The 8953-nt window shown below is 45.2% G+C and overlaps 1 protein-coding gene across 2 annotated transcripts in view; it reads left to right on the forward strand.

The window, feature by feature from the left end:
• The first annotated feature begins 491 nt into the window (after positions 1–491).
• LOC105738624 overlaps positions 492–8953 on the forward strand; it is a 153231-nt gene continuing 144769 nt past the window's right edge. For both annotated transcript variants that reach the window (XR_004027048.1, XM_012501423.2), the window contains exon 1: positions 492–670. The gene's annotated coding sequence lies outside the window, so the exon portion shown is untranslated. The remainder of the gene's footprint in view (positions 671–8953) is intronic.

The raw sequence follows: 8953 nt of genomic DNA on the forward strand, positions 1-8953 counted from the left end.
TACTTTCCTATAATGAATTTATTTCAACATAGGGACAGCAACTTAAGGCATAAATGCTAAGATGGAGGCAGAAAGGAAAGAGGTTCGCCCAGAGATCCAAAGGAGAAGTGAGAGGGGAGACTCTGAAAGGCAGGGAAGAACCTCGAAAGGAGGGGCTAGGGGCTCGAGCTGGTTGTGAAAGCCTTTCCCCTTTACGCTTTGCTCTCAGTGTGGCGGGCAGACTGGACGAGCAGGTGCCTTTAGAGGTTCTCACAGGCACCTTTGCTTACTTAGTCCTTTTACAGCTCGGATTAATGTTTAACTTCCTTTGGGAAAGATCAAAAAACAGAGGCAGAAACTCAGACCCGGGTAGCAGTGGCATCCTCACCCCAGGGCTAGACTCTACAGCTCCTGCTCTTTGTCCCCAAGTCTCCTCCCCTCTCCTTTGTCTCCAGGCCCCAGGGGAAGGCTAGAGAATGACCACGTGGCCAGGATGGGGCTGTGTTCCTGGCAGTCCCCTGGGCTTCCTGCGGGGACCTGGATTCTTAGTATTTCAGGCTGCTGTCCCGTTTTTGTTTTTTTTTCATTTCCTTTTAGTTTTTGTTGTTGATGTGACTGCGTGTCCACAACCCTGAGATTCCCTCGCCCTCAGATTCCAGAATCCAATTTCTTGGATTTCAGTGTTTTTAAGGTCAGTGGGAAATTTTTTAAAAAGCAACATTAAGCTAATATATTCTTACTGCAGAAAAGGAGCTTTGTTCTCTTTATCTCTAAAACTGATGCTCACTAGTAGTTCTCAGATTTGGAAAGATATTTGTACTATTTATTTGTAGGAGCATTTATTTATGGGAGCATTTGTTTATAGGAAATGCTGGCTGGGTGTGGTGGCTCACATCTGTAATCCCAGCACTTTGGCAGGACGATGTGGGAAGATCAGTTTGAGACCAGCCTGGCCAACATGGCTACTAAAAATACAAAAATTAGCTGGGCGTGGTGGTGAGCGCCTGTAATCCCAGCTATTCCGGAGGCTGAGGCTGGAGAATCGCTTGAACCCAGGAGGCGGAGGTTGCAGTGGGCCGAGATCGCGCCATTGCACGCCAGCCTGGGCGACAAGAGGGAAACTCCGTCTCAAAAAAAAAAAAAAAAAAGGAAATCCACTAGATCGAGGTGCTTGGAAAAACAATCAATCACTTCCCTTCCTCTTCTCCATTAATACCACGTTTGTAACGATTCCCTCCGGTACCACCCCAAATAACTGAAGTGCAGATAATTATTTCCCAGAATGTTGTTTTTACGCTGGTGAAATTCCATGGCAAACATTTTATTAACACTCTCCTCCCTTTCCTACCTGAGGTATTAAAACTTGGAGTCAGCCCGGGTAATATTTTATAGGAAAATGCTCTTCATCACTGTACACCTGTGCTTACCATGGTACCTGGGGTATCTAGTAGGTGCCAGATAAATATATATGTATATATGTACATATATACATATAAATATGTTTTTATTTGTATATATGTACATATATACATATAAATATGTTTTTATGTGTACATATACATATAAAAACATATTTATATGTATATATGTATACAATACACATACAAATAAAAACATATTTATATGTATATATGTATACAATACATATACAAATAAAAACATATTTATATGTATATATGTATACAATACATATACAAATAAAAACATTTATATGTATATATGTATACAATACATATACAAATAAAACATATTTATATGTATATATGTATACAATACATATACAAATAAAAACATATTTATATGTATATATGTACATATATACATATATATTTATCTGGCACCTACTAGACACCCCAGGTACCATGGTAAGCACAGGTGTACATATATATAAATATATGTATATATGTACATATATACAAATAAAAACATATTTATATGTATATATGTACATATATACAAATATATATGTATATATGTATGTGTGTGTGTATATATATAGTTTTTTTTTTCCTGAGATGGAGTCTTGTTCTGTCACCCAGGCTGGCATGCAGTGGCGTGATCTCGGCTCACTGCAACCTCCGCCTCCTGATTCAAGCAATTCTTCTGCCTCAGCCTCCCAAGTAGCTGGGATTACAGGCACGCACCACCATGCCCAGCTAATTTTTGTGTTGTTAGTAGAGACGGGGTTTCACCATGATGGCCAGGCTGGTCTCAAACTCCTGACCTCAGGTGATTCGTCCTCAGCCTCCAAAAGTGCTGGGATTACAGGCATGAGCACTGCACCCGGCCACAGACAAATATTTACTGAGGGAATTAATGAAGGAAGAGTCTGGGAGAAAAGAAGAAAGCAGAGATTTCTAAAATGGAATAATTTCCCTTAGAATTATCCAGAACTGACTGTGTAATAAAAGTACACCTTTTCCTTCTTTGCTTAGCTAAGTATTGGGGAAACATTTAAAATTATTAAAAATAGAGGGAGTTTTGGGGGCCTGAAAAGTCTTTAGACCCCAAAACTGCTGGGATCCTAGGCCTTAAGATTCCAAAGAAGAGATGCTCTTAGACTTGATCCTGCCTGTTCACAGGCTCAGAGTGGACGTGGCTACTGGCTTACCTTATGTCTAGAAGAATTAAGTGATTGCAGTATGCTCAGCTTAAAAAGTTGTCATGAACCTGGGGATGGAGTAGAGGGAGTTGGCGTTTAGAACATCCTAACCACTCCTTTCTGCTCTGGTCTAGAAGGAGGCCAGAAACTTTCATAAAATGTTGTACAAAGTATCCCTCCCAGAATCCTGGCTGATCCAGGGAGGCAGTGCTGGCTGCTCAGTTGAGCATGGCCCTTTGGGTTCACACGTACCTAAGCCCAAATTCTATCTGTGTCCCGAGTTGTTCAGCCTGATAAGAAAAGTAGACACTGGGCCAGGCGCAGTGGCTCATGCCTGTAATCCCAGTACTGTGGGAGGCCGAGGCAGGCTGGTCACCTGAGGTTGGGAGTTTAAGACCAGCCTGACCAACATGAAAGAAACACCTTCTCTACTAAAAATACAAAATTAGCCAGGCGTGGTGGCGCATGCCTATAATTCCGGCTACTTGGGAGGCTGAGGCAGGAGAATTGCTTGAACCTGGGAGGTGGAGGTTGCGGTGAGCCGGGATGGCACCATTACACTCCAGCCTGGGCAACAAGAGCGAAACTCTTTCTCGGGAAAAAAAAGAAAAAAGAAAAGTAGACACCATGAGGCCTGGTAAGTATTAAACTGCAAAGAAAACTCAGATAATTAACTTAAGTGCAGGGGAGTTAGTTGAATGGAGAGCTGCCCCAGTGAAGACCAAAGGTGAGGGATGGTGGGTGATGTGGGTGGCAAAGTTGCACAAGGAAAAGGGATGGACAGTTCAGGCTGGTAGGTCTTCAGGAGCTTGGCACAGCTGCTGGGTGCCAAGTCTATTTGTTGAGGCTGATAGTACAGTCCCAAGCTCACCATTAATTTTTTTTTTTTTTTTTGAAATGGGGTTGTGCTCTGTCGCCCAGGCTGGAGTGCAGTGGTGCAATCTTGGCTCACTGCCATCTATCTCCGCCTCCTGGGTTCAAGCAATTCTTCTGCCTCAGCCTCCCAAGTAGCTGGGACTACAGGTGTATGCCACCACGCCTGGCTAATTTTTGTGTTTTTAGTAGAGACGGGGTTTCACCATGTTGTCCAGGCTGGTTTCGAACTCCTGACCTCAAGTGATCTGCCCTCCTGGGCCTCCCAAAGTGCTGGGATTACAGGCGTAAGCCACCATGCCCGGCCAAAATCATTGTTTCTTATGGGGCGCTATCCTGCAGGGCAACGTGGTAGGATATTTTGCGATATCCCTGGCCTCTACCCACCAGATGCTTTGCAGTATCCTCCAATTTGACAACGCAAAATGCCTATAGACATCACCAAATGTCACTGTATGCCAAATTTCCCCCATTTGCAAACCACTGCATCATACAAATTTCTCTCCATGAAATGCTTCACACAGGGCTTCCGTGAGGATTGGAATTCATTAGTTCCAGAGCAAAACCAAGAAACTCAGTATCGGCCAGGCACAGTGGCTCACACCTGTAATCTCAGCACTTTGGGAGGCCAAGGCGGGTGGATCATGAGATCAGGAGATCAAGACCATCCTGGCTAACATGGTGAAACCCTGTCTGTACTAAAAATACAAAAAAAAATTGCTGGGTGTGGTGGCAGGTGCCTGTAGTCCCAGCTACTCGGGAGGCTGAGGCAGGAGAATGGCATGAACCCGGGAGGCGGAGCTTGCAGTGAGCCGAGATCACACCACTGCACTCCAGCCTGGGCGACTGAGCAAGACTGTCTCAAAAAAAAAAAAAAAAAAAAATGAAACTCAGTATCACTTTATGTTGAGTTTATAACAGTGCTTCTTCCCAATTCTACCTTCGACGTGGGTAAGTAGATTCCTACTCAGGGCCCCAGACCTTAAAGAGTCCTGCTCTAGGCTTGTTTCAGCCAAGTCCCTTCCCATGGAGGAGGGAGTCAACAGGGCCAAGAGAATATGTCCACTGAAGCCTGTTCCCTCTCTCCTAGACCATTCTGGGTGTTTGCAGGACATCAAAATTTCTTGCACAGAAGGGTCAAGTCTACCTACAGGGCATACACAGCTTTCTCGCAGGGTCACTTCTCCAGACTGGGCCATGACACCGGGGTGGCCCACGTGGGGTCATGGAGTGTCAGTGTAGATGGAGCTTAGACGTGTGGCCTATGCTATTTTTGGCAACGTAAATGGAGCTTAGATATGTGGGCTGTACTATCGCCCCAGATCCTGCAAATGCAACACAAGGGCCTGCTCTCTCCTTCTCGAGCCACCAGCTCTCTTACAAGATGTCATTGAGATTGCTAGCAACTCCAAAGCCTCTATGTACCTTCTCCACTTTCCTCAATCTCTGTAGAAGGTGGTGATAAGCACTCACCCCAAGTGGAGAACCAGAAGGGAAAAGAAGAGGTTCCGAGAGCCCAGAGAATTCCCCCTCAGAGCAAGCATGGGCTAGACAGCTTTGCACCTCTCCACTGAGCAAAGAGCACTACCCTGTGATCAGTGACACACTCTCCAGAGAAACACCAGCATTCCTGGTAGATTTGTTTTCCTTCGCTTGTCTCTAATCGACACACAAGACCTTATCTGGGCTATGGACTCCACAGTCAGATATTTAGAGAGATGTCGCCACTGCCTCCTCCTCAGTGAAGCGGTCTGGCTGATGCTCCTCCAGGGGAAATCAATCACTCTCTTGATTTTGAACTTGCACAGCCTGTTACTCACACCTTGGCTAGTGACTGACCTGTTCCATCACACCTTGTGTAGAGGTGAATCTTATGAGCTCCCCAAAGGCAGAGGCACCTGACTTACCTGGCTTCCCCAGTGGGCCTAGCACAGGGCTCAAACATGGTGCAGCTGCTCAGGTGTTCCTCCCTGAATCAATTAACTTTAAAATTCCTCCTGGTTGGGATCAAAGTCATTGAGATTTATGAGAAAAACCAGTCCAACCAGTTCACACTTCATGCTTTTCCCCTGTGGCTGTTAGATCCTGAAGCTGGTTTATTTCATCAACTTAATGTCCTGCTATCAACACTCACTTTATGCTTGGCCCATGCATGGGTAGAGGTGGAGCTTCTTTACATTGTACAGACTGGGAGCATCAAAAAGAGGAAGTTTTAGAGATTGTATTAGTTCCCAAGGGCTGCTGTAACAAAATGCCACAGACAAGGTGGCTTAAAACAACAGAAATATGGCCTGGCATGGTGGCTCATGCCTGTAATCCCAGCACTTTGGGAGGCTGAGGTGGGCGGATCACCTGAGATCAGGAGTTCAAGACCAGCCTGACCAGTATGGAGCAACCCCATCTCTACTAAAAATATGAAAAAATTAGCAGGGCATGGTGGCGGGCGCCTGTAATTACAGCTACTTGGGAGGCTGAGGCAGAAGAATTGCTTGAACCTGGGAGATGGAGGTTGCGGTGAGCCGAGATCACGCCACTGCACTCCAGCCTGGGCAACAAGAGAAAAACTCTATCTCAAACAAACAAACAAAACCCAGAAATATATTCTCTCTGGTTCTGAAGGTCAGAAGTCCAAAATCTAGGTGTTGGCAGGGCCTCACACTCTCTGAAGCCTCTCGGAGAGCCTTCCTTGCCTCTTTCTAACTTCTGGGCATGTTCCTCACTTTATAGATATCCATCGTTGCATGGCATTTTCCCCGTGTGTGTCTTCTCTCTCTGTGTTCAAATGTCCTTTTTTTTTTTTTTGAGATGGAGTCTTGCTCTGTCACCCAGGCTGGAGTGCAATGGTGTGATCACGGCTCACTGCAACCTCTGTCTCCCAGGTTCCAGTGATTCTCCTGCCTCAACCTCCCGAGTAGCTGGGACTACAGGTGGCTGCCACCGTGCCGCTTTTTTTTTTTTTTTTTTTTTTTTTTTTTTTTTTTTTTTTTTTTTTTTTCTGTCCGAGCTAGGCAGTGGCGATCTCGCCACGCGCTCCCCCCGGCCCCTCCGCCCACCCCGTGCTCCGCCCCCCCCGGCTAATTTTTGTAATTTTAGTAGAGACAGGGTTTCACCACGTTGGCCAGGCTAGTCTTGAACTCCTGACCTCAGGTGATCCACCGGCCTTGGCCTCCCAAAGTGTTGGGATTACAGGCATGAGCCACCATACCTGGTGCCCCCTCCTTTATAAATAAGGATACCAGTCATTGGGTTAGGTTTCACCCTAACTCAGTATGACTTGATTACATCTGCAAAGAGCCTATTTCCAAGTAAGCTGACTATCATGGGTATGGAGGTTAGGACTTGAACATGTCTTTTGAGGGGATACCCACTACAGAGATGAAAGCACTTAATTCCCACAGCCTTTGGGGAAACTGTCTTGTGGCATGTGTGAGCCTAACCTCACATCTCATCTCCCCACAAGAAGCTTTGAATCTGGAAAGCTTAATTTGGATCCTAGCTCCATCATATGTGCCACCTTGGATAAACTGCTTAACCCAGAATATCTTCAAATGTTATTATACTCCTCCACACAAAATCGAAGATCTTTATAACAATTTATTCTCATTTCTTCTCTTCTATCCTTTGGGCTATTATTTTCTTTCTTTTTCTTTTTCCTCTGTTTTTTCTTTGGAGACAGAGTCTCACTATGTTGTCCAGGCTGGAGTGCAGTGGCCATTCACAGGCATGATCATAGTGCATCACAGCCTTAAACTCCTGGGCTCAGGCAATCCTCACATCTCAGCCTCCTGATGGCGTATTATGATTATTCATTTTACTTCTACATATGTTATAAACCTCATAAGGCATTGTTATTATTTTTTGCTTTAAACAGTTTCAAGTTTAGAAAAATTTTGGCTAATTTTTTAGCCTTCCCTCATTTTGGGGGGGCTCCAATTATGTTAGACCACTTGATACTATCCCACAGATCACCGAGGTGGTGTTCATCTTATTATTTTATTTTTATTTTCATTTTTAAAATCTATTTTTATTTTGGCTGGGCGCAGTGGCTCACACCCGTAATCCTAGCACTTTGGGAGGCCGAGACAGGTGGATCACCTGAGGTCAGGAGTTCGAGACCAGCCTGGCCAACATGGCAAAACTCCATCTCTACTAAAAATACAAAAATTAGCCAAGTGTGGTGGCACGCACCTGTAATCCCAGCTACTTGGGAGGCTGAGGCAGGAGAACCACTTGAACCCGGGAGGTGAAGGTTGGAGTGAGCCAAGATAGCATCACTGCATTCTAGTCTGGGTGACAAGAGTGAAACTCCATCTCCATGAATAAATAAATAAATGTAAAATAAAATAAAATAGAAATGGCCCTTTCAAAATTCATGAGAAAAACATGGAGAGGGAAGGTGGCTCCTGGAGGGAGTGGTGTGGGACCAGTAGCTAAAGAAATCCAGTTTTGGTGAGTTATCCGCACCATAAAGGTGAAGTGTCATGAGCCCCTTGCTCCACAAAGCTTGTGGAAATAGAGAACCATGAATTAGATCCAGAGGCAAGCTTCATGAGGAATCATGCGGCCTTTTTTTTTTTTTTCTTTTCTTTTCTTTTTTGTGAGACAGTCTCACTGTCACACAGGCTGGAGTGCAGTGGTGCAATTTTGGCTCACTGCAACCTTTGCCTCCCAGGCTCACCTGCTTCAGCTTCCTACAGGCAGGTGCAAGCCACCATGCATGGCTAATTTTCTTTATTTTTTGTAGAGACAAGGTCTCGAGAGTTCTCACTATGTTGCCCAGGCTGGTCTTGGACTCCTGGGCTAAAGCAGTCCTCCCGCCTTGGCCTCCCAAAAGTGCTGGGATTACAGGCATGAGCTGCCATGCCCAGCCTGAGATCATGGGTTCTTTAACTGTACCCTCTTCAGACCTTAGCCCAGTATGGGATATAAAGGAGCTTCTCAGGATAGATTGACTATTATTTGCAAAGGTAATCAGAAGTAAGTCTGTGCTTGGAACAGATACCAGAGAATGCAGCCTCTGCGATGAGATCATCTGGGCCCTGTGAAAGAAACTGTTTGGCAGAGATGGTTGCTTATCAAAGCTGGCTGGGTGTGTTTCAGCCCTGTGTTATCTGTTTAGAGTCAAGGCTGGCCTCAGTGAGGAGCAAAGAGCCAGCTAGTGGGTGGTCTAGCCTCCTGCACTCAAATATGTCTCCCCCAAAAGCTGAGAGTCCCTTTAGAATTCAGTTTCTTTCAGTTATTTCTGCCCTGTTCAAATGTGAACACCTTGTCCTGAATGGTGAATGAATTTTTTTCTTCCCCATTAGGGCTTCTAGTTGAAAACCACACCCTACCAGATGAAATGCAGAAGTGAAATTTGTGGAAAGTGGTCTGGGTGGAAACCCTCCTCTAAATCCCATCTGAGATCTCAAAGAACACTGGTTCTCAGAAGAGCCTAGAAGACAGAGACAGGGGCAAGGAGGGGTCTCACAGCTGCCCAACACCAGCCAGCACATAATT

The sequence above is a fragment of the Nomascus leucogenys genome, chromosome 19 (assembly GCF_006542625.1).
Source record: "Nomascus leucogenys isolate Asia chromosome 19, Asia_NLE_v1, whole genome shotgun sequence".
NCBI lineage: Eukaryota > Metazoa > Chordata > Mammalia > Primates > Hylobatidae > Nomascus > Nomascus leucogenys.